Below are 26146 nucleotides of genomic sequence, written 5' to 3' on the forward strand. Positions count from 1 at the left end.
AATGAAATAAAAAAATTTTGAAAAAAAAAATAGAACCGACTTCAAAATTGCTCTAAAAAGTGAAAAATAATTTTATTCTTTAAACAACATCGATAATACTTTTAAACATAATTTTTGAAGTTGGCGCAAAAACAAAAAGTAAAATCCATTGTAACCATGCTTCGTTCATATTTTTATCAAAAAATCATCCAAAGTTAGGAACGAAATATTTATATCGTTACTCAAATATGCTGTCATCAACGCGTAATGCATGTGGTAGTGAAGAAACTGGACCTGGTTAAATTGATACTTGTAGTTGAGTTATGGCTGTGAATGATTTTATCGATCGTTTTTGCGCCAACTTCAAAAATTATGTTTAAAAGTATTATCGATGTTGTTTAAAGAATAAAATTATTTTTCACTTTTTAGAGCAATTTTGAAGTCGGTTCTATTTTTTTTTTTCAAAATTTTTTTTTATTCCAATTTAGGCCCAAATTTCATGTAAATTGCCTATTATTGGCTATTAAAGGGATGAAAAATTACTTGCACATATTAATATTACATATCGTTGAAAAGGGTAGAATTTTCCGCGTTCTAAGCAACTTGTTTCAATGCTTTAACTTCATTACGATGGGAGTAATTTGCGTTTTTAGCTCGAACTTTTTTAGGCTTAGCTGAAATTAAGCTCTACTTTCTTCATTAAATCTATCAATAAAAAGTGAAGGAATTGTCCCGCAGTTTTCTTTTTTACACCATTGGAAAAAGCGACATTTTTTACTCCAGAAATATCTCGACCTGTCGAAAAAATAATCTTCTATCTCCAAAGGAAAAAAAGTTACAAGCGGTTAAAAATCAAGTTCGAATAAATCTAATCTCCATTAAAATTACTGATGTTTTGTTTTGCATTGCCATGATTACGTCTTTTAGCTTCGCTTCATTTTAATTTCTTAAAGGACCACAAACTTGGCGCCACGGAATTATAAGCAGTGGAGAAACGTTTTCGCCAATTCTGCATATTTTACGATCTACGTTATGATAATTCCTCCGGACAATGTAGAAATTGCGGGAAGAGTTCGAAAACTAGGAGTCTTAGCAATTTTCTCAATTGTTGCCAAATTTGTGGCCGCCAAAGACCAAGAGCTAATGTTTCGGTCATGGCCTTACTGATAGTGACAGAAGCAAACGATTATAGCCCATAATATTGACAATAGCGCCAAACCCCCAGTTATCGAAATATCTTCGGAATTACTAATGAAAAATAAACAGTGCATCGTAAAAGCAGGAGGGATGGAAGCTGTATTTGTACGCGCTTCTACATTTAATTCTAAAGAAGAACATTACTATGATTTAGCTTTCAAAACGTAATGATATCCAAACAAAATATCAATGTGAAAAATAGCCAAGTTCGATGGAAATGAGGTTCTGGCCAGACGGTGTCACCGACGAGATTCAGATTTTAACGGATAACAAGTTCCATAGCAGTTCCTCATGGAAATTGGACTGCCCGGTGTTCTGCAATTCATTTTGAAAACAATTTTTTACTTTCTTTGATCCCGGATTTAAACTTGGCAAGTTACTGTATAATTGTAGTACTGTTTAACCACGGATTGTATGGAATTGGCAAACATCCAGTTAAGGCGACTCCATCTGATTGAGGGGAAAAATAAAAATTTTATGCGTGTATTCCGCTTATTTGAATGAGACTCTGCTTAATTTAGAGGCTAACATACATCTGCAAAATCTGACATCCCTGAAAACTAATAGATGCTTCCATTTCCGCGTGTAAACCGGATGTTTGCCTTTCCATACAATCCGTGGTTAGACAGTAGTCAAATGTTTTGGAAATTGTTTATTGACGACCAAAACTTGCCACAAGTTTAAAATCCGGAATCAAAGAAAATATTTTTTTTCCTGAATGAATTGAAAAACATGGGACAATCCAACTTCGATAAGGAACAGCTATGGAACTTGGTACCCGTTCAGATCTGAACTGTTTTATCGATGACACCGTCTACCTAGGGCCTCATTTTGATCGAACTTGGCTCCTTTTCACATTCATGTTTCGTTAGGATTTTATTTTACAGCGATCCACAACGTACGGTAATGTCCACAGCCCTGCTATTTCAATTACAATAGAGAAAATAATGCCTTTCAGTTCAGATCAATTCCATGTGTAACGGAAAGACAGTTTTTTTTAAAGGTTTAAGCGATTACAGTGAAATTATTTTCATTTCAGCCTGACTTTTTTTTTCTCTGAAAATGAGTTGTTTTCGTTACATCTCAAACTTTCGAATTCCATCTCTAATTTTGATTTGATTGACAGTATAATTTGGAATAGGGTAAATCAGTCTACTTCTAAGCATAGGTCTATTCTTCATAAGAAGTTGGAATTTCTTTTCGCAAATAATGCTGATAATATTTCTGATGTTTTCCCGCAGGTGAATCAGAATGCTTTTTAATCTTTCTTCCAAATACTTCTTTCAGATCAGCTTAAAGCTCTCAAACTGAATAACAATTTTGCTTCTTGTTCAAAACCTTCTTTTCCTAAGTTGGTTGCACCAATTGAGAAAGCCTTTAGATTTAGTGCTCTCACTGCTTCTCAAAAGGACTCTATTAAGCATATCATTGCCAATACTGTGGATTTTAATTCCAAATTGACTTCAAATACTTTTAGCAAGCATGCTAATTTTTCCATCAAAGGTTTGTGTTCTGATCCTGATCTAGTTGTTACTAAGGCTGACAAAGGTGACCAAATTGTGATTCTTGACAAAAGTTCATATTTAGATAAATGTAATGAGCTAATTGAGGTTGGTCCTTATGTGACACTTCACAAAGACCCTAGTATTAGAGAGGTTAACCTTATTAAAAATGTTGTGAAATCTTCTTCTATCATCAGTGAGTCTTCAAAAAGGTCTTTAACTCCTTCTGTTGCACACTGTGCCAAGTTTTATGCTCTACCAAAAACCAAAGGTCCATAAACCCGACATTCCTCTTAGACCTATTGTTTCAAACATTGGTACTGCTTCATATAAACTAGCTAAGTATTTAGTTTCTATCTTCTCTTCTCTTTTGATTAGCAACTCTTTCACTGTCAGAAATTCAGTTCATTTAGTTCAGAGATCTCGTTATTTTAAGCCTAATGGTTTAACGATGACGGCTTCTTTTGACGTAAAATCACTTTTCACTAATGTAACGGTTGTTGGGGCATTGGATTGTCTTAAATTGAGACTCCAAGAGCATCATTTTTCTAGTTTTGAGATTGATGAACTTGTTTCACTTACTCGTGTTTGTCTTGAGTAGAATACTTTTGTGTTTAATGGTACTTACTTTCGCATGTCTGAAGGTTTAGCAATGGGTAATCCTTTGAGTCCTATTTTAAGTGACATTTATATGCACTATTTTTATACTAATCATTTTGAAACCATAACTTTTCCGTTCTACGTTCGTTACGTTGACGATTGCTTTGTTTTGTTTGGCCAAAACCATGTTGATAATGAACTTTTACTTTCTACTCTAAATTCTATTGATCCTTGCATCCAATTGACTATTGAAATGGAAACTGATAGTTCTCTTTCTGTTTTGGACGTCTACTAAAAATAATGATGGATTTATGACTTCGGTGTTTCGTAAGCCTTTTGCTGCTACACTGCCTCCTCACAAATGTTCTTCTCATCCTCCAAACAAAAGTTGGCCTCATTCAAGGCTTTTGTGCTTCGTGCTTTGAACATCTGTTCTTCCTCCAATTCTTTGAATTCTGAGCTTTCTTATCTTAAAGCAGTGGCTTTCGATCGTGGTTATTATCCTAGCATCTCATTGATTTAATGTATAATAAGTTAATTAAGCCCTCTCATTTTGAAAAGGTTTCTGATTCCAATGCTTCCTATACTATTGTTTTGCCTTATTATCCAAAAGTTAGTCATCAAGTTGCAAAGATTTTGAAGAAATTTGGTTTAGATATAGCTTTTTCGTCAGTAAATAAGATAAAATTTACAAACTTAAAGGACCCTATTGATTGCCATAGCAACTGGGGTATTTATAGCACCTCCTGCAAGTGTGTACTTGGTTACGTTGGACAGACTAAACGTGCTCCCAAGCACCGTCTGAAAGAGCGCGAAAACTATGTTAAACATAAAGAACTTGCTCGTTCTTCCATCGCTGAGCATTGTTGGACTTCTGGTCACTGTTTTGATTTTTCATCTGAAAAGATTATTTGCAAATGTTCTTCGGCTTATGACCTCGATTTCTGGGAAACTTACTATATTTGGAAAAATTCTCATTCTCTTGTCAATGATTTTTCCAGCACTCCATTTTTTCATGATATTTGGTAGCAATTTCTATAATTGCCTTTCCTGTTTCTTCGGTGTGTCGCACTCTTTTTGTCTCCTTGCTTCTGATTAGTTGTCTCTCCCCCTTGCTTTGAACCCGGAGTGTACATGCTGTTCGCTGATTGGTTGTTTGATGTCTTGTGTCCTGAACTCTTATTGGTTGGCCCTCTTTGGTATAAATACCGGTATCCACGTGGTTGTTGTCAGTTCTCTCGCAACTTCTGGTTGTGTTGGTGAGATTTTTGCACTGATGAAGAGACTCCATTGTAGCCTTGAAATAGATATATGCTGTATTTTCTTCAAAATTTGTGCTTTATTTACGTTGGTTTTTTTCACTTTAATCATAATGTAGCACAAAGTTTATATGATAATTTTTTATTCAGCAATGCATGGTCGGAAACGGTTTCCTGACGCGATACTGACGGCACAAAGCACAAGAAAGACAGGACACGAATAAGAGGAGAAAACATGTTTATTATTTTTAATATAGCAAAAATGCTGGTAACTTTTTGTCTGGTGTACACGATAGATGTTGCTACGTAAACCGAAGCATCAGATGACGGTTCATGCGCACACGCGGTTTTTGTTGCCGCGCTCACTTTGACGTTTAATCTTCAATACGCCGGGGATGTGAGGCATGCATCACGGCCCGGGGTCGTAATTTCGAAAACCTACTTTGATGATGATCGTTGGCTCCTGCATATTCTTTTTTTAAAAGTTTTTTGCTGTACTAAGGATAATAAACATATTTTCTTCTCTGATTCGTGTCTTGTCTTTTGGTGATTTGTGTCATCACAGCGCCAGGAAAGCGTTTCCGACCATGCATTACTGTGTGGTTTGCCATTATCTAGGTGTACTCTATCTGCCCTGAAAGTCTGTTAACGCTGTACTCATACATCCTATACATCGAAACCTGAATAAAGTTTTTTTTTAATCCTTTTTTATAGGCATATTTCTTACGTTTAGATAATTTTAGTTATTTTCCCTTCAAAGAAAATGACTGATCTAATGAAACATTTCGAACATACGTGAGTATGTCGTGCAGAGATCACCAGCAACTTTTTAAAAATGAACGAGTTAAAGAAACAGATCAAAAGAATGAACGATTCTCTGATGAACGGATCATTAAAAAGAACGACATTGCCCACCTCTAATTTCAACGTATGTATTGTATTTCAACGAAAGGTTTATTTGAAAACTTGGGTGCTTGTTTCATCGCATAGAAACGAACTAAAAGTTCAAGAACTTGTACTGAGTATTGCGTAAAATATTTAAGGAAATATAATCAAAGTTTAATCAAAAAAGTTTGAGAAAAATAACACCATGGTCTACTGAAAGTTTTCCTTTAATCACATTATGAGTAGTGTTCTCCCTGAATCTAATACTACTTTATTAGATACCCAATAAAGAACTGTAATTGAAATGGTGGTTGTTTACTGTGTGCATTATTATTAATTATTCTCGTTTGGTTCGTAACAGTTTTTGTATTTTTTCCGATCTAGTAGTCCTCAAAAGCGGCCACGAAAAACTACTGAAGAATTTAAAGAAGAAGAATTCTACACTGTTTACGAATGTCCTGGATTAGCACCGGTTCGTATTAACTTTTGTATGATGCAAAATACAGTCGAACCTCGTTAAAACGAGCTCAAAGGGACCTTTGAAATTAATTCATCTTAACCGTAGTCCATCTTATCCGAAAAACAGTAAACAAATTTTTTAAAAAAAGGACGGGAATCGTAAATGCGGTTCGTCTTAGTAGTAATTCGAATTAACGAGGTTCGATTGTAATATTACAACGTACACTATGCTGAGTTCACGGGAAAGATAGGCTTAAGGTTAGTAAAGAAACGCGTCGTTTGGCGATCTCAACCACGTGTTTGGCTTGGATAAGAAGAAATGGGTGGCAAGCAGACGGCGAAAGCGAATACTATTGGTTAACTTTTTTTCATTCCTGAGAAAAATCCCCAAAAGTGGCGTCGTAGTGATAAGCCTTTGGGCAACCTGTTTGCTTTCGGTCTATCTTTTCCGCGAACGTAGTGTAGTTACAGCATAGACGGGAAGGAGCGAAAAGCTGATCTGTTCAGTGCAGAACAGATCCATTTCTATCCCAGTGTAGATAGAGATTTCTCATAAAAATTTGATTTTGCTATACTTAATTTTAATTTGAACATACTATTATTAGAACACATGAAATCAAAGAATTAAGGAACTGAGAACAAATTAATTTCAGCTATCTAGTTGAGATAGGCAGGTAATACTCTCACGCTGTCTCAGTATTAATGGGAGCTGTGCCCGACTAAAGTTATTGAAGACAGTGGGCACGAAATTTATTTGTTGCCCACCTCCCTCCCCTTAGCTTCTTTTATACGGAGAAGCATTAAAATATCTTGATACTTGCGCATTAACATATCTGTACTAAATTTGGCTGTACTTTATGTTACAAAATATTATGCATTATTAAAAAAATAGAAGTGACATAGCATTACGATAACTAAACATGATAATATAAGATGTCGTCAAACTTTGCCCGTTGCAGTAAGCTATTTATATCAAAATTATCTATGGTATAACCTTTAATAGTGTTTTAAATGTAGAACAAACTTGGGGTAATTTTGGAATTTGCGAAAAAGATTAAATTTTTACAGGGAATTTTTTTTTTTTTTTTTTTTCTAGATTCAATGCGAACATCTTGCAGTAGTGTGATATAGAATGAGTCAAAAATCAAAATTTTACCTACAGATTTGGTGCCCCCCCCCCAAATGTTGGTACCTTAGGCCCGTGCCCCATGTGCCCATGTCTTAATCTGGTCCTAAATGGGAGTGCTTCTACTCTGTTTGTTCTTGACAAAACATTGAATATTAGATTTTGATTAGTGATGTTCCGGATATCCGTATCCGTATCCGCGGATATCCGAGGGAAAAATAAAAAAACTATATCCGTATCCGTATCCGCTACTTTTTTGACGGATCTAAAACGGATCTTTTCTATTCTAAAAATTCTTAAATATTTGAATAAAATACTCTTAAATTCCGTTTAAATTAGGTTTTATTCCCTGTTTCAATTATAAGGTATCATTTCAGAAGCCAATTTGTACCCCCCGCTGCAAAAAGAAACGGATAATGAGTCTTAAAAGTGTATCTGTGTGTCCATTTTGGCATCGTAGTTCCTAAACAGATGAACCGATTTTGATAGTTCTTTTTTCGTTCAAAAGGTGACTTGATCGAAAGTGTTCTTAGCTTGGCCTCTCTTTTGCAGAACTTTAGTTACCGGAAATATTAAAAAAAAAACCGACTTAACGTTTTTCAGAATTATGGTAGTAAAAACTTACCCGTACGTTAAAAATATTGGCCCCAAATTGAACGAACTAAGTTTTCTGCGTTGGATATTTGTTTGGAACTTGCAAGTTATATACAGTAAAAGCTATAATCTTGTTAATCTTGTTCTAATGTTATTCTTGTTCTAGGACGTACCGTTTTTGAGTTATACGAGATACATACACACATACGCACATACATACGGACGTCACGAGAAAATTCGTTGTAATTAACTCGGGGGTCGTCAAAATGGATATTTCGGGTGTATGTATAGGTTCCTAGGCATGTACCCACGTGTGGTCGGGTCGAAAAAAAAACTCAGCATTTATTCGGGGGTGAGAAAAATGGAAATTAAGGCCGATTTTCGAGTGAATTTTTTTTTCGCGAATACAATACTTCCTTTTTTTGTAAAAGGAAGTAAAAAGAGATAGCTTTGGAAATTCCTGAAATTTTGGAGTCTCGGGTAAATTTCCTCATTTTCGATGTAACAGTAAGATTCTGGGAAAGGGGCCCTTGACCCTTACGTCATTGCGGACCGTATTAACTGCTGATAATCATGAAAATTTTGTATTTTGGTTCCCCACTACCTACTTTCTCTTGACCGGAAGTTACAGGGTACAGCGGGTATGGCCTTAGATATGGATTTAAAAATGTTCAACTGTCTATATCTTTTATTTTTTTTCTTCTGGAAATTAATTTGAAACTAGCAGTTTTGGACATATATTTACTAACAGGATACCTGCCTCAGGAAACTTCCCTACACCCTTAATCGCACTGAAAGTAGCTCCATATCCCCAGATTAAATATCAGTTAAGCATATTGAACTTTTTATTTCCTTTATTTTCTTATTTATTATTGTGAGGTAAAAAAAATGAGCTGAGCCCCTGCTGGCGCGGGGACCTATTGGGATCTTTTTGCTCTATTTGGCTTAAGACCAGCTCTGCTTGTGACTTATGCTATATATTCTGCCTGTATAAGGACAAAGCAAACACCTGTTCGACCAATGTCCAAGTGGTTGGTTTGCTTCCAAGGTATGGAGTACATAGGAGCTGGCTAAATCAACGTGCTAGGTGTATGAACCTGCTCCTTAAATCAATTAGCGAAAAAAATAGTATCAGGTTCATTGATGTATGGCGTCATTGTAAACGGGATTGGATTGCTAGGGATGGCCTGCATCTGAGCTGTACATCATGGGGTAAAAATGTTAGTGGTTTGATTTTAGGGGCTTCGGAGTCAAAAAACTAAGTTTGAATGGGGGGGGGGGCATGGTTCAAACATAAGGTATCGAGAAGAAGAAAAATTTTTGGGTATTGCTGGAAATGGAAATAAAGTGTCGAACAAGAGTAGTAATTTTAACTAATTGTCATATAGGAAATTTCAGGGTGTTAAATAAAAGCAATTTGGGCATTCTTAAAGTTTACTATACCAATGCTCGCAGTATTAGGCACAAGATAGAAGAATTGAAAAGCATAATTATAGATGAGAAGTTAGATGTTATTGGAATTACAGAGGTATGGGCTACCAAATTTGATGTAGATTTATTACATATTGCTGGGTATAATTTGTTTAGACAAGATAGAGTAGGCAAAAGAGGTGGTGGGGTTTTATTTTATGTTAGAGACAATTTTATTTGCAATGAATTGGTCATAAAGGATAAATCTACTGATATTGATATGGTTTGGCTGGAGATGATGAGCAATAAGGGCGAAAAATTGCGCTTTGGAAACATTTATAGGCCATGTTCACACATGTATTTCACGTATTTATAGGTCACCTAATTCAAGCCAGGGACAAGATGAACAGATTTTCGTATTATTTGTGATAGGTCCAGTAAGGGATCCGTCACCATAATGGGGGATTTCAATTTTCCGGGTATTGATTGGAATAATTTTTATCCTAGTAATAGCAGAGAATAGGCATTTTTATAAGTAACTAGAAAATAATTTTTAAGGGGAGGGGACGCATAGTAGGAATAAAAGCTCATCAATTTGATTTTGATTTGATTTGCTCATCATCAAATCTCTCAATTTTGAAACTTGTAGTAATAAAAAACGATATTTTACATAGATGGTCTTTGGTGATGTTTGGAAAGAACGGGTACAACGAACTCCGAGGAAATTTGTAGAAATTCAAGCCTTAAAACGCGGTCATAGGCCATCTTTATTGACGTTAGGGTAAGGGATGGAGTTCCGGGACTCTCCCGAACTTTTTTTTTTTTTTTTTTGAAAAATAAATAGAAATTAATTCCTCCTCTACCCTCCCCCCCTTCCAATTTTTCGAAATTGCAGTTCCAAAAACGTAATAGTAGACAAACTTTGACGATTTTTACGAACAGGGCCGATCCTACAGGTGTGCAGCGTGTGCACCGCACAAGGGCGGCCGCAGGCCACATCATATAGTTCTTTTAATCAAGCAAAATTCTTCAAGAATTTCTCACAAGATAACTTATAATAAGTCAAATAAATATGCTGAATTTTAAATGTTCAATTATCAAAGTAAGTGCCGACTTCCTGACAGCATAGCATAGTTTAAGAAAAAAGATTGTCAGGGAACATTGTGCTGTTTCATTGTCCATTAATATCTATTCTTTACACACATGCTTGAACCGTTAATCAGGCATGGATACAGGGGAGGAGAGATGAGGGAAACGGCCCCCTTCTGAAGCATGAAAGGGCGCCTTCTAAAAGGAGCACTCAGGGCCCAGGGCGGCCACTAATGTTTCCCCGCCCCCAAGCTTTTATACACCTAAACAATGAAGACATATTTTATATATTACTAGCTTTTACCCGTGGCTTCGCTTACGATGATGTAGTTTTTTTCAATTGATTCAAGTTAATGATCAACACAGGGAGAGGTCAAATAGTTACCAAAAAATGGTTTCTCCCCAGTTTCGCCGACATTTAAAATGGCTTCCCCCCTTTAATATACAAAAAGATGTGATGAAAACTGAAAATCATGGGAGGGAGGGGGTAAATGAAATGTCGGCGAAACTGGGAAGACAAACAAAAAATCACACAACATAAATCAGGAAAACATTCTGGAAAATAATCAGCCAAATCCATGTATTATTTGCCTATTTTGTGCAAAAAATCTTACTTTAAAATTTGACTTAAGAAAAGCCTTGATACCCTAAATACTATCTTGTGTTGAGGAAAACCTTCGAACATGGAACTAAAAAGCTCATAACTCGTTTTTTATTCTACTTAGAAATTTGGAACAGGTGCCATCTTCAGCAGAAAAATCAGAGCTTTCGACGGACATATAATGTTAATATGTGCAAGCATTTTTTCATCCTCATATTAGAGAATTTATACGAAAATTGGGTTTTATCGCCCCCCTAGGGGGGGGGTTCCCCCATAACGGGGTGAAAACTACCCTATGTGTTATTCTGATGCATAAACTATATTATTGTAAAGTTTCATCAAAATCCATTCAGTAGTTTTTGCGTGAAAGAGTAACAAACATCCATACATCCATACAGACAAACTTCCGCATATACTATAATAGTGGTAAGATTGGTGACTGTTTCATAGATCAAGTTGTAACTCAAGGGACTCGAGAGGAGGCGATTTTGGATCTAGTTTTCTGTGACGAAGGAAGTTCTGTTCAGGGGTTGTGTGTAGGGGATCATATTGGAGATAGTGATCATAACAGCACTAGGCTCTGGATTGAATTTGAAGTGTACAAAGTTGAAAATTTTACGTTTGTGCCCAATTTCAGAAACACTGATTTTGTTGCACTTAGGCAGAACTTGAAAGAGGTTTTTTTCGTCAAGATTGGAAAATAGCGACGTAGAGCAGCAGTGGACGGAATTTAAGGAAAAACTGGTAAAAACGGTTGGGGATTATGTTCCATTTAGGAGAAAAGGTGTCAGTACTAAAATTTAGCCCATGTGGTTCTCCAGGGAGATTAAAGAAGCTCTAAATTACAAGCAAGCAGCTTTGCGTCAGTTTAAGGAAACTGGTCAAAGTGCAGATAGGCTCCAGTATTGTAAGGCAAGACGAAATTTTTAGTATTTGGTACGGACTGGGAAAAGGGAATTGGAGCAAAGGCTAGCAGATAACATCGACAGGAATCCTAAGAGGTTTTTTGATACGCTAATTCTGGAAAAGCTCAAAATAGTCAAATTGGACCACTGATTGATGAGCATGGAAATTTAATCCAAAACGATTGGGATATGGCAAATGTTCTTAATAACTTTTTTTCCAGTATGTTTAACGATAACTGTATCTCAACAGTTGACACTAGCAAAACACAAGCTATTATGCAGCTCAAGGATTTTGTGTTTTCCAGGGAGGAGATCTATTTTATTAGAAAAAAATTAATTGAAGCAACTAAAGCTCCGGGACCAAATAGTATTTATCCAAAAATTTTAGTTGAATGTGCAGAGGAATTAATGGATGTTATTTTTAATATTTTCAATGCTTTTTATGACTCAGGAACAGTGCCAGAGGACTGGAAACTGGCTAACATAACGCCGCTCTTCAAAAAAAGGGTCTAAAGGTAAAGCTGGGAATTATAGACCTGTAAGTCTTACTTCAATATTTTGTAAGATTTTCGAAACTTTGATCAAAATTAATATTATAAATTCTGAGAGACAAATAGTCTGTTGCCTAGTTTGCATATGGGTTCAGGAAAGGTAAACCGTGTGCTACTAATTTATTGCATTTTTACGACAAGGTTACCTCTTGGCTTTAGATAACAAAAAGTGTGTAGATGTTGTTTATATTGATTTTCAGAAAGCTTTTGATAAGATACCGCATGTTGCTCTTCTCAGCATATTAGCTGATATAGGAATAGGAGGAAAAAGTTTACTTTGGGTTAGAAATTGGCTGACTGGAAGGAAACAAAGAGTAGTTGTGAAGGGAAATCATTCTAAATGGAGTGATGTTTTAAGCGGGATTCCTCAGGGTTCAGTTTTAGGGCCTCTCTTGTATATTATTTTTATGAATGATATCAATGAGAATATTTCTGGAAGCATGAATTGTTTTGCTGATGATGTAAAAGTTATGGGGATTGTAGAAAATGAAGAACAGGTAAAACTTCAAGGGGATTTAGATTATAAGTGGGTGGATAAGTGGGATATGGCAGTTAATGTAGGGAAATGTCAAGTGCTACACTTAGGTCATGGAAATAACCGTCAGGCAGAAAATGTTATTGATCTGGGTATCTTAATAAATCAGGACTTCAAGTTTAGTCAACAGTGTAGCATTGCAAGTAACAAAGCCAACAGAATGCTTGAGTTTATCAATAAATCTATTTCAAACAAATCTAAGAAGGTTCTGCCTTTATGTACGAGTTTAGTAAGAACCCATTTGGAGTATGCTGTGCAGTTTTGGTGGCCTTATCTGAGGAAAGATATTTGTGCATTGGAAAGGGTTCAAAGAAGGGTAACTAGACTAGTAAGGGGACTTTCAAATTTAGATTATGATACCAGATTTAATAGGCTTAATATGTATAGCCTGGAGCAAAGGAGGATCGGAGGGGACTTGATTCAGTTGTTTATATTTATCAAAATGAATGATGTTAATGGATTAAATTTTTGCACCGAAAGCAGGACGATGGGGTCATTGTTTTAAGCTTTTTAAATCTCAGGCTAACCTGGAAATAAGGAAAAACTACTACTTTAATACGGTTGTGAGCACTTGGAACAGCTTACCGGAGGAGATGAAAATGAGCAAGGGGATGGATAGCTTTAAGAGGGCCATCCATCTTCTTTGGGGACTAATAAATTGACTAGGACCAGCCTAGCTGGGCCAATAGCCTGTTGCTGGTCGTCACATTTGTATTTGCATATCTGATTTTTATGATATGTTATGCTATAGTGCTGCAAATTCAGATTCAGAGATAAGTCTCGGGTGAAAACTGCACTGAGAATTTCGAAAAACGACCGTAGTTTCGAAAATATTTACACGTTCTCTCAACATTGAGTAAGTTGCAGTAGTTTTACTTTTATTTATTTTTTTATACATTCATGCCCCCTTGAAATTCTCCTACCCCTACCGAGGGGCACGCCCGCCTCCCCACCTGGGTTGAAAACCAATTCATCTGCGGTGTTAAAGGAGAGAATTAACATTTCTAATTCTCTCCTTTAACATGCGGATTGCAACCATATAAGCTAAAATTCAAACCAGGCATTCGTCGCTTGAAAAGAATAGTGACACAACTCAAAAAATAACGAAAATGAGATTTTTAATTGGTAACACTTTTAAAAAAATGATCTTTTACATGAATTAAAGAGACAAGTCGTAGATAGCGAAGTTGCCGGTAGATGGTAACTTTGATTAAAACCTAATATGACCTAAATTTGAATAAAACTTAAACTTGGAGGAACCCTAAAAGGCTAGCACAAAAACTGCATGAAATAAACTAAAAGTATAATATTAACCGTTTGAAAGGAGCATTTCTATAAAATTAGAAATTGTTATGAATGAAACAACAATAAATTACAAATCGCAACAATTTAATCATATGGATCAAATTTTGTTTGATTCTGCCAGTTACTTCCTCGGGAATAGCAGGCAAGCATAACTCAAAAAACGCCCCATTGCTCCACGCTCCTTGGAGGAATTCGCACCAAAAAGCAATGGACACAGGTTCACCTAGGGGCACATATGTGTACCAAATTCCTTTCGATGTCATGCGGTAGATTTTGCTGTAGAGCGGCCACAAAAAACTGGTCACATACATGTGTGACACGCACACATACGCGCACACACACACACACACACACACACACACACACACACACACACACACATTTCCCAAAATGGTCGAAATGGACTCAGCACACCTCAAAACGTTCGAATCCGCCGAAATTCGAAAATTTGCACGAATCCAATACTTTCTTCTATAGATTAGATATAGAAGAAAGTAAAAATGTTCCCCTGAAAAAGTTGCTTTTTTGAGTTGTGTTCACTATTCCTCTCAAGAAGGAGCTGGTATGCTACTTGAAAGTCACTTTATGGTTTTCCAAAAAAAAAAAAAAAAAAAACCCACACACATAGAAGGTGTGAGAATTGACGCCAATTAAAAGCTAAAAAGCATATTCGTTTATCGTTTATTTAGCAGTGAATTATTAATTTACCATAGTTTGATTACATAACTTTCATGGTGTATGGTACACCTGCTACGGTTGTTCTGTGATATCATCTAATACTTAAGTTACATATTTTCTTCTTGAAGGGCACTACCAGACTCCACCTCAACGTATTTCCATTTTTCCCGCTACAAAACTTATTTTCCCAATTAGCCTTTTCAACATTAGCGATCCATCTTTCCCTGGATTTAACTTTCGCAGTAGCGTCACTATGGGAGAAAGGGCTATCCGCGGGTGTAACCCCCCCAAAAAGATTTATGAGTTTATTTTTAAAAAAAAATTTCATTCTGTAATTTTAAGCACTAAAACTCAAAGTATATTTAATCTATCAAATTTAGACAAAAAAAAAGCACAATTTGGGGGGGGGACACCACAAATTACCACCTTTGGTGACATCCGTGCAAATAACGCCACTAACTTAAGCGTTATTTTTATAAAACAGTAAGCAAAAATTGTTTGAGTGCATTTAAATATCCATGTAGGGTCCGGCATAATGCTTTGTCCATTTTTCACTCGGAACCGTCAGACACGCTAGTACCATACGACTATAGTGCCTAGAATAGAACTCTAGGCACTATAATACGACGGTTGTCTTTTATCCGTGCTGGGTAATATCATTATGCCGAGCCCTGTTTAATTATTTGACGAAAATTCGATTATTTTTCTTTTGTAGACTTGTGAAATGGAAGTCAATAACCCTCTTTTCGAAGAAGCTGCGAGTGCGATTTGCTCGAAGAAAGACAACAAGCATGAAAACAACTAAACGTCCCCTTAATTTGTTCACAAGACATCGAATGTAAAATTTTGAATTTTTCGGCTAATAAAATATATTTGAAACATTAACAGCAATACATTCTTGAAAGTTCAAAATATTGTTTCCAAAACTTTGACTGCTATGCGTGTAGGAAAAATTGATAACTTTTGTGGGGGGAGGGGGAGGATAACACGTTTCTCTACATTGTGACGCAAGATAAATGTATGGAAAACAGGGGGTGTTAAAATACACAGGATTAGAATACACAGCCAATACGACCTGTCTGTTAAATAAATACATTATTGGAATGGATTTTTGATCATTTTTCGAGCTTACCGTTCTGGAAAGAATTTAGAAAAATCTCTCTAATTTCTTCATTTTTCAATCAATTTATCGGAATTTGGTATCAATTTCAAGCTAATACTTTTTTCTTTCAATGTAAACAACAGGAAGTATTCTGTGGATAGTTGAGTGTTGCCACTCCTTATCTAAAGTCAGATTTTAAATGCTGTTTCCATTTGGAGATTAAATAAGTCGTATCTCCGGATGACGTAAGTGTTACGTGAAAACGCTTTCTAAACTGATGATACCATCACCCTAATAAATAATACAGGCGTTGTAATGATTGATCAGTTTAAAATAATCAGTAATATTAAGCTACTTTCAACGAGACATTTATTTCCACCATTAAAACTTTGCATTTCAAGCGAACTCGACCATATTTTTTGAATTACTCTCACAACCAACGTTGCCAAACGTAAAACACTAAATATAGAAAAATAAAGAAAATAAATGAAATAGACATTTCATGCGTGACGTAACATTCTCCCACCTTGAGTTAGGAGCAACTCAACATATAAAACCATTAAATTGTTATTAACTTTAAAGTTCTAAATGTATGTCTATAAGTCCAATTTTTGAAGTTTTCGAACAACTCTACCACTTCTTGTAGCGTAAGTCTTCGATTCACAGTCCTTGACTTCCCTCTCAGGAACTAAGGTTGAACTTTTGATTCCTGCTGATCGTGATGGTTTATCTGCAGCAGCAATCTCGTCAACAGGCAAGTCATCTATTGACGGTATTTCCAACGGAAATATTCGTTGAATGGGTCTAAGAAATGTTGAACGTTCGGTTTTCACCCTTACAAGTCGAGATTTGTTGTCTTTGCCAGGGATAATTTCGGTAATTTTTCCTAAAGGCCAATCAACACGTTTAGCATTATCGCTTCCGATCAGTACTATTTCCCCGATTCGAAGGGAACGTAGATTTTTGATTTTAGGTTTCTGTACAAGCTGTCCGAGATATTCTGATCTGAATCTTTTCTTTAGATCATTTAAAATTCTTTGTCTGTACTTCACTCTTCTACTCAGTGATTTCTGGTCTAAAACTTCTATATCTGGTAAACTAGTCTCTTTAATGTCATGCAAAAACATTGCTGGGGATAGAGGTCTTAAACTATCACCTTCAGAAACATAAGTCATTGGTCGCGCGTTAACGATCCTTTCACAGTCGGTTAATATTGTTGACATTTCTTCATATGTCAAATATGCTTTTCCTAAGACTCTCTTTAAAAGATCTTTAACAATTCTAATGAGCCTCTCCCACCAACCGCCCCACCATGGGGCAGCAGGGGGATTAAACTTCCATACAATAGTCTGCACGGCTCCAGACTTTAGGACTTGGTTCCAATCAATAAGCTTTAGTGCATTAGCCGCACCGACGAAATTTGGGCCGTTGTCGCAATATACCACAGACACTCTACCACGTCGAGACATAAATCTCTTAAAGGCCATCAGAAAACTCTCAGTAGATGCAAAATTCACCAATTCTAAATGCACCGCTCTATAGACTGCGCATGTAAATATTATTATCCAGATTTTCTGCTTTTCTTTTATAAAAACTGGACCTGCCATGTCTATTCCCGTGATCTGAAAAACGGCTGCATCTTTTGTTCTATCGGCTGGAAGAGGTGTCGGGTCTGACTGAAGACACTTTGCCTTGTGTCTTAAACAAGTAACGCATTTCGATAAAATTTTCCTGGTAGTTTTCCTACCATTTAGGACCCAATATTTCTCTCTCAATATATTCAAAAGAACCTGTGTACCAGCATGACAGTTGCTTTTGTGTTCATACAAAATAAGTCTTTTTGTGACTTCGTGTTCTGATGGAAGTAGTACTGGCATAAGAAAATCGTCTGTGTCATCTCGGTACAAAATCCTTGTTCTAACACGTATGACACCTTTACTATCTTTAAATGTTTCGAGATTGCGTATCTTTCTATCTTCTTCACAAAATGATTCTTCTTGTACTACTTTTACAATTCTCGTTTCAGCTTCCATAAATTCGTGAGAATTCAACTCTCCACACAATCTTAAATTTTGTTTAACTGAACAATTATGTTTGAAGCGAAGAATCCATGCCACTAAACGAACTATCTGTTTATAGTCTGAAAAGTAGCGATGCATCCAATCTGATTTGTTCATTATTTTTGCGGTAGTTAACAAAACTGGACATTTTTTCTTCTCTTTAATAACTTGCTCTTCGTCAATAAGCGGAAAATTTACAAGGGAACATGGCCAATTTTCAATCGGATCTTTCATCCAATGTGGCCCCTCCCACCATCTGCCTTTTAAAAAGGAACTCGCATTGCAACCTCTTGAAGGTAAATCGGCAGGATTGTCTTCGCTTGGTGCATATCCCCAACATGTCGTGGAAGTTAATTTTCTAATTTCATCAATTCTATTTTTGACAAAGATAGACCAATTTTCCTCTTTGCTTATCCACGTGAGTACCGTTGTCGAATCACTCCAGTAATTCACTTTAATACTTGTGCAACCCAATGAATCAATGATGTGTTTTGTTAATCGCGCTCCAATCAGAGCCGCTAAAAGTTCTAATCTAGGAATGGTCGCACCTTTCGTCGGAGCTAAGCGAGATTTTGAAGCTAAGATATAAACGTCTACATTATCTTCTATTTGCACTCTTAAGAAGACAACAGTTGCATATGCATCTTTACTTGCATCACAAAACGTATGCAGAGAGCATGAATGAGTGTCAGTTAAAGGAAATTTTATCCACCTAGGAAAACTAATTGAATTGAGATCTTTTAGGCAATCAAACCAGGTTAGAAATTTCTTTCTCAAATCCTCTGCTATTTCCTCATCCCAGTTTAAACCTTGTTGCCATGCTTCTCGCAACAAGAGCTTTGGGCAAAGTGTCACGGGTGTAACAAACCCCATCGGATCAAATATTTTATGTGCTGTCGACAGTAAAGCTCGTTTCGAAATTTTCTCTAAGTTAACTTCATCAAACCATGTCATGTTAACTCTAAGAACATCAGACGAGCTATCCCATTTCATACCTAGAACATTAGAGTCATCTGCTGTTTCATCTTCTTTGCCATATGACGAATTTTCCCAGCACCGAAGTTCAAAGCCACCTCGAAGCATCAACTCATTGGCTCCATCAACAAACAGTTTCACTTCTTCTTCACTATCTATACTGGTGACGAGATTATCCACATAAAATCCTTTTGTAAGAATAGAAGCCACAACAGGGCAGGATTCAGCATAGCTTTGTATGTGAAAGTTCAGAACGGCTTCAAGAAGAAAAGGACTGCTTTTCACTCCAAACACTAATCTTTTGTGGCGAAACATTCTATACTCTTTACAATCTTTATTTTTCCACCACAAGAAACGCAAGTAGTTTCTGTCATCTTTGCACACACCGATTTGGAGGAAGGCTTTCTTTATATCAGCTACTATTCCAATTTTCTTCATGCGAAATCTCATTAATATATCTGGGATGTTTTCGATTAAGTTTGGACCACAATGTAAACATTGATTTAATGAGGGCTGGTTGGCCATCCGAGCAGATGCGTCAAAAACTGGCCGAATAGGAGTTGTGGCACTTTCTTTAAACACCGGTCTATGAGGTAAATAGTTTCCGAACGAACTAATTTCTGTTTCCGGAACATCTTCTATCATGCCGTCTTCCAACCATTGATGGAAAATATCTTCATATGCATCATAATGATTGCTGAATAGAAGTTTTTCAGTTACTTTATTTAATCGCCTTTTTGCCAGATCTATGTTGTCAGGTAAAGGTGCACAACTTTCTAACCAAGGGAGACTAATTTCATAACGATTGTCAGTAAATTTAACAGTTTCAAGAAAGTGATTTTTAGCAATAGCTTCTTGCTCAGATTTTGAAAGTCTTTCAATTGGATCTTTAATGCCAATCAAATCCAATTTCCATAAGTCTGAAATATCAGCTTCTTTAATAAAAAGTGATGTAACCAACATCGCTGTGTTGGTATTTCGTTCTATTTCGGGTGACTTCCCAAGTAATGTCCATCCTAAAAAAGTTTCTATGGCTACTAGGCCACACGGTAAAACTTCATGTTTTCCAGTTACGAGTTTCCCATATACATCGGCGCCAATTAGTACATGAATTGCTTTAGGATTCTCATCAACATCGGTAAGAGAAACATGTAACTTCTTTAGCTCATTCAGCCAAGGTCCATTTTTGACTGGACTTAAATTACTACATATCATGTCTTGATCTAAAGCTTCAAAATTACAAGTAAATGTATCATCCAATTTTCTTAGCCTTATTCTGTAACAATTTTGCTGTCGTTGTTCAGTTTCGATACCGCCAAATAAAGAGTGAATTACAACTTCATCACGAATTTTTTCATAATTTAATTTCGCCGCCAAATCCTTCAAAATATACGAATGCTGCGATGCAGTATCTAAAATAGCATTCACTTCTATCTCTTTATGGCCGGAAGTGGAGACCAACTTCACTTTTAACGTAGGCAAAATAACTCTTGGACTTTTACTCATGGTTGTCATGGTAACATCTTTTGATTTTTCTTCAACTGCCGTTTCTTTCATTTCTTGTTGTTGCCTGTATGTGTCAGATTTAAACTCATCGCACATTATCGTCAAATGTCGTTTATTACAATTAGTACACTTAAAATAGCTTCTACACAATTTTGCTTGGTGACCAGGTTTTAAACATAGATAGCAACAACCCTTATCCTTCAATATTTTCCGTTTTTCAACTAAATTCATTTTTTGAGCTGAGAAGCAATTCGAACTCAAATGTCTACCATCGCAAAATGCGCATCTTTTAAAATCACTTGTATGAGTGCTGGCAGTCAACGCAGATGCAGTATGAATTTTGTCCTTATAAGTGTTTAAATTAATCCGCTTCTTTTCTATATTTTCCTTAGAACTTTTATTTCTAAGTAAACCAAAACCAGATACTGCCAGGTTAATACTTTCTTCGTTTTCAACCTCGGATTTCAAGAACTTCATTAGACTATCAAGACGTGTTTTCGAATCATCTTTTGACTCCAAAGTTACGTTACGATGCCATGCTTTCAAAAAATCTTCATTAAAACATGACTCTACCAAAGGAAATAACATAGATGCACACTTATCTGTAGTGACACCTAATGTTTCAAGTGCACGCAAATACGACTCTAATTTATCATATAAAGATGAATAAGAAATGTTCTGACGTGTTTGGTGTACTGAGATTATCAATTGCAACAATTCTCTTACGTATATTTCAACTAAGAGATCTTCCCTCGCAAATCTTGATTTTAAACTGTCAATGGCTTTACAATAATTATCTTTAATGGGTGGGTAACTTTCCACTACTTCTCGGGCTCTGGAACCCTTGACAGTGGCTTGAATGAGATACTGAAATTTATCATCTTCCGAAATATCACAATCGTCATGAATTTTCTGAAATTGGCTCCAAAAGGGAAGCCACTCTTTAATATCATCGCCAAATTTTCTGAATTCTAGCTTAGGTAATTTGAATTTCCGCTTATTCTTATTTTCAGAAAATGTATCACTGCTTTCATTTACTAATAAAGGCACATTAATAATTGACATACCTTTCGTGTGAATATCAACAAAATTTGAATCGTATTCTTCTACAGCTTGCATTTCTTCTTCTAAATCTGCGTCTTCAACGTTTAGAAGCAGCGTTAAAATCTTTTCGTTAATGTCTTTTAACTCAGCACATTTGTTTTCTAATAATGTCAAAGCCACTTGAACTTCATGTTTATCTGCCTCGGCAGATTCCAGCTGAATTTTTATTCTTGAAACAATTCTCGTGAAAGAAGACCGAATAGCTTTGCGAAGCTTCTTTAAATTATTCAGCTCCATTCCAATATGCTGAATTCAAAATATCAATCCAGAACAACCGTCCTGTCACGGACGCCAGATGTTACGTGAAAACGCTTTCTAAACTGATGATACCATCACCCTAATAAATAATACAGGCGTTGTAATGATTGATCAGTTTAAAATAATCAGTAATATTAAGCTACTTTCAACGAGACATTTATTTCCACCATTAAAACTTTGCATTTCAAGCGAACTCGACCATATTTTTTGAATTACTCTCACAACCAACGTTGCCAAACGTAAAACACTAAAAATAGAAAAATAAAGAAAATAAATGAAATAGACATTTCATGCGTGACGTAACAGTAAGCGCAGATCGGCACTCGACGTTAAATCCCGGTTATCACAAATTTGCCATTTCAAAGCTTTTTGAGATTTCTGTTTTATGATTTCGTGTTGCCTGTTTATATTTAGGCAACAACCTATATTTAGAATACAAACACATTAATGAATACGATTATAATATTTTCACAGCGATTTCGTGATATATCATATGAAACTACGGATATGAATAACTGATAATCTTTATGTTAGATGTAACTGTGAACCGCACGCAAAAGTGATGCACGTACAGTCGTTTTCCAAATGTTTAAAATTATTAGTTGGTTTTAAATAAATGTATTGTGTTGTTTTGTACATGTTTGGCTCCTACTTTTAATATCGCTCTCTAAATGAATAAACCAACTGACATGGTGTCAGGAGTTAAAACCAATATAGTAAGTGGATTGCAAAACCATTAGAGACGTTTTGGTTTTCTTTAAATAAGCGTTTAATTTTCACGAAGGAAATTATACAACGCTGAAGATCCTACAGTGGATAAATTTTGTTAAGAAGTAAGCAACCACGATTAAAAATGGATTCATTCCGTGCTCCTGGAGAACTTAATTTCTCATCAGGAAATTTAAAAGAATCATGGAAAAAGTGGAAACAACAGTTAGAAAATTACTTAATAGCGACAGAAAAAGACGCCAAATCCGACAAAACGAAAATCGCCATTTTGTTGAATTTATTGGGAAATCAAGGCTTAGAAATATTTAACACGTTCAATTTTGACGGCGATTCTTCCAAAAGTGATAATTTTGAAGATGTTATTGCAAAATTTGAGGACTATTGCTCGCCAAAGCAGAACGTAGTTTTTGAACGCTACAAGTTTTTTTCATGCAGCCAAAAAGGGGGACAGTTATTCGATGACTATTTAATTCAGTTGAAAACCTTAGCGTCGACTTGTGAATTTGAAGAACAAACAGATGGACTAATACGTGACAGGATTGTACTTGGGATACGTGACCAAGGACTTAAAGAAAGATTGTTAAGGGAGCCAAGCCTAACTCTAATCAAAGCAGCTAAATTTGTCCGCGCAGCAGAAACGAGCCAAGAGCATTTAAGGTTGATGAAAGGCGCTGAAGCACCGATAGTTAATGAAACTAGCGTGGATGTCGTCCAGCGGAAAAAGTTTACTAAGAAAAATATGCCTGTTAAATCGTCACAAAATGCTGAGTTTGATTGCAAGAAATGCGGAAGACGTCATAAAGCGAGACAGTGTCCGGCATATGGAAAGAAATGCGCCAAATGTAAAAAGGAAAACCATTTTGCTATTGGTTGCCAATCACATGGAAGAAAAGTTCACGAAGTTAAAGAACAAAGCGAACTTTGTGTTTTTATTGATTCAGTACACTCCGCAAAGGTAAAAGAGACAAATTCATGGAATAAGAATGTAATCTTGTCAAATGATAAGCGAAGTTTAAGTATGAATTTTAAGCTTGATACTGGATCTGAAGCCAATATAATTTCTTATAGGGAAATTAAAAGCCTAGTGAGGAAACGAGATCTTAAGCCAACGGGCGTTACTCTACTGTCATATGGGAATCATAAAATTATTCCAGAAGGAATTGCTTTATTTAAATGCTCTACAGATAAGCTTAGAGACATTGAACTAGAATTTTACATTGTGAATTTTGAGTCAAAACCTATTTTGGGATTAGATGCGTGTAGAAAGTTAATGTTAATTGAAAGAGTTGACGTAATGAAAATTGAAAGTAAACAACAGGTTATTAACCAATTTAAGAGTGTATTCAGTGGAAATGGTAAATTCCCTGATGAACCATACAAGATTGTTTTAAAAGATGATGCTGTTCCAGTTGTACATCCTCCTAGACGGGTACCACAACTACAGGGTAGACTAAAAGAGCCACCTCATCCTCACGATATTTCTTACAGACCATTTGAAAAAGTTGGTGCTGATTTGATGAGTTTTGGAAACAAGTCTTTCTTAGTTTTGATTGACTATTATTCAAAGTGGTTGGAAGTTTGTGAACTTAATGATAAGTCTGCAAATGAAGTTATTGACAAGCTGAAGTCTATTTTCGCAAAATTCGGTGTTCCAGATAAAGTAGTCTCAGATAACATTCCATTTAATAGCTACTTATACAAGCAATTTGCCAAAGAATGGGATTTTGAATACATTTTCATAAGTCCACACTATTCACCTAGTAATGGTATGGTGGAAAGAGGAGTAGGAATAGTCAAATCTTTATTCAGAAAAGCAAAGGAGGATAACAAAGATTATCATGTAGGTTTAATGGAGTACCGAAATACCCCCATTGCAGGTATAGATCTCTCTCCTGCTCAAATGATGTTTAACCGAAGGCTCAAAACTAAGTTACCCATAACCAGTAAATTATTAAACGCACAGCTTTTCAGTAATATAAGAGAAAAATTAGTTCACAGACAGAATAAACAGAAGTTTTATTACGACAAAAATGCTCATTCGTTACAAGATCTCAAAGCAGGAGATAATGTGACAATAAGAAATTACGCAAATAAGACTTGGGAACCAGCTCAAATAGTACATAAGTTAAAATCTGTTCCAAGATCCTATATAGTTAAAAATAGTTATGGTAAAACGTTAAGAAGAAACCGTAGAGACATCAGGAAAGTAAATTTGCAGCTTAAAGAACAAACATATAAAAATATTTCCGCATCAAATGATAATATCAGTGACATTCCTGATAATAACAGCAGCCTTAATGATGATGGAGATACTCACACTGATGTCAGCAATAGAACAACTGTGAACAATGATAACTGTATTCGAACCAGAAGTGGACAAATATCAAGGCCTCCTGCTTATTTAAAAGATTACGTAACTTAATCTTATTTTGCTTTTGTACTTAAAATTTCAAATAACTTATTATCTTAAAAGGGGGGATGTTAGATGTAACTGTGAACCGCACGCAAAAGTGATGCACGTACAGTCGTTTTCCAAATGTTTAAAATTATTAGTTGGTTTTAAATAAATGTATTGTGTTGTTTTGTACATGTTTGGCTCCTACTTTTAATATCGCTCTCTAAATGAATAAACCAACTGACACTTTATAATGTAAAGAGAAAAATGACACTTCAATATTTATTGGTTTGGAAATATTGTAACGGATCCGGTGCGACTTCCAACTTTCTTGAAAGGACGACAGTTCTTGATTAAAAATACAGGAAATTTATTTACACTATGTACAGGAGAAATCGTTAACAACTGCTAAATTAATCATCAGCAATTAAACAAATATCACTCGACACCGTAAACTCAACGGTTACACACGTATTTACTTCCAAATACGAAAACAACACAGCGAAATGCCTTGCAATAAACAGAGCTAATACACTCTCAGTACAAATTCTCAATCGAAACTAAACTTTTTATCCAGCGTAACGGCTTATATGCACACCGAAAAGAGAGCTCTCAAATATTCCACAAGATTCGAAATGCTTCTCGAAAATAGTAGACCGTTATTTTATTTCTTCTTTTTATTCATTCACGAATCTTATCAATGAAAAGTAGGGGGATCATATACTTAACCGAATGTATAGGGGCTGTATATTCATTACGGGAAACTATTTACAGGTTACGTTACTACAATAATTACTATTTACAGAATTTGTAACAATATTTATTTAATTTAAACGTCAAACACGTTGTGCACTTCAAAGATGATTGGAATATGAATACAGATATCCGTCTTTTGGGGATATTTTACATTAGGCGTAAACAGCTTAGTATTATGCAGGCAAATTTGACTATGAAAAAGCCTTTGTTTGATGGAAGAATCAGACTCCGAATTCATTAATAAATATTTAAGACGTAAAAATCAATCTTTACCGAGGCCTAAAAACTAAATCAGAGTAAGTTTTGTGATTTTTAATTTTTATCTGTTGCCATCTCATATTTATTAACAAATTTAAAATGTTTGTAATTAATTTTGGCAAGACTTTTGATATCAGTCAAGTCCGCGCGCAAGCGCAGTTGAAATGGCAAATTTGTGATAACCGGGATTTAACGTCGAGTCAGATCGGCCAGTTTACCTTTAAAATTTCTCTTCAGTCCAACGAAAATCTTTTTGGCCCATAAATGTGTTGTCTAACTTCACAAAGGAAATTACTTTTTCGTTTCCAAAGGAGAGCAATAAACGTCA

General features: G+C 35.7%; 1 protein-coding gene across 2 annotated transcripts in view; it reads left to right on the forward strand.

The window, feature by feature from the left end:
* The window catches only part of LOC129228634 (pyridine nucleotide-disulfide oxidoreductase domain-containing protein 1-like), a 271523-nt gene extending 255974 nt beyond the window's left edge, over positions 1-15549 (forward strand). The window contains exons 14-15 of one of the 2 annotated variants that reach the window (XR_008580920.1): positions 5807-5894; positions 15391-15549. The gene's annotated coding sequence lies outside the window, so the exon portion shown is untranslated. The remainder of the gene's footprint in view (positions 1-5806; positions 5895-15390) is intronic. The other variant, XR_008580921.1, reaches the window with a different exon arrangement.
* Positions 15550-26146: the final 10597 nt, after the last annotated feature.

Source organism: Uloborus diversus, chromosome 1, assembly GCF_026930045.1.
Source record: "Uloborus diversus isolate 005 chromosome 1, Udiv.v.3.1, whole genome shotgun sequence".
In the NCBI taxonomy this organism is placed as follows: Eukaryota; Metazoa; Arthropoda; class Arachnida; order Araneae; family Uloboridae; genus Uloborus; species Uloborus diversus.